Genomic DNA, 1005 nt, shown 5'->3' on the forward strand with positions numbered 1-1005 from the left:
ATGACTAGAGGCAATCCATCTTACTTACAACCCTTTGATCCTGAGATAGATAGGGCATTTCATAGATTAGTTAGACATCATTTAGTACCTTTTGAGCATCCTAAGCATTATGTTATTGGTGATTTTGAGCATTATAATTTTGAACATTCTGAGAACATGGCACAACCTCCACCCTGTGAGAGGACTCTAAGGGAAATGGCTGCACCTGATTTCACCTACGAAAACTTGTGCATCCAATACCCTGATAAGGATGTCCCTATGTTCTTAAAACTGGACTGATCCATTTGCTTCCAAAGTTTCATGGCCTTGCAGGTGAAGACCCACACAAGCATCTGAAAGAATTCCATATTGTCTGCTCCACCATAAAACCACCAGATGTCCAGGAGGATCTCATATTTATGAAGGCCTTTCCTCATTCTTTAAAGGGAGTGGCAAAGGACTGGCTATATTACCTTGCTCCAAGGTCCATCATGAGCTGGGATGACCTCAAGAGAGTATTCTTAGAAAAAATTTTCCCTGCTTCCAGGACCACGACCATCAGAAAAGACATTTTAGGCACTAGACAACTCAGTGGAGAGAGCTTATATGAATACTGGGAGAGATTTAAGAAACTATGTGCCAGTTGCCCTCACCACTAGATTTCTGAGCAGTTTCTCCTCCAATATTTTTATGAAGGACGCAACAACATGGAGAGAAGTATGATAGATGCTGCCAGTGGTAGAGCCCTTGGAGACATGACCCCTGCTGAAGCCAGAAATTTAATTGAGAAGATGGCTTCAAACTCCCAGCAATTTAGTGCCAGAAGTGATGTTATTTTCATTAGAGGAGTGCATGAAGTAGCCACGAATTCATCTTCATCAGCTGAGACTAAGAAGTTTGAAGGTAAACTAGATGCCTTGGTTAACCTGGTAACCCAACTGGCCATGAATAAAAAATCTGCACCTGTCGCTAGACTCGGTGGTTTATGCTCCTCTGCCGACCACCACACAAACCTTTGCCATTCTG

General features: G+C 42.6%; 1 non-coding gene across 1 annotated transcript; it reads right to left on the reverse strand.

Moving 5' to 3' along the window:
* Positions 1-533: 533 nt before the first annotated feature.
* LOC114394298 lies at positions 534-640 on the reverse strand. The gene has a single exon (XR_003662704.1). It is a non-coding gene; the product is annotated as a small nucleolar RNA R71 (small nucleolar RNA).
* Positions 641-1005: the final 365 nt, after the last annotated feature.

Source organism: Glycine soja, chromosome 17 (assembly GCF_004193775.1).
Source record: "Glycine soja cultivar W05 chromosome 17, ASM419377v2, whole genome shotgun sequence".
Classification (NCBI taxonomy): Eukaryota; Viridiplantae; Streptophyta; class Magnoliopsida; order Fabales; family Fabaceae; genus Glycine; species Glycine soja.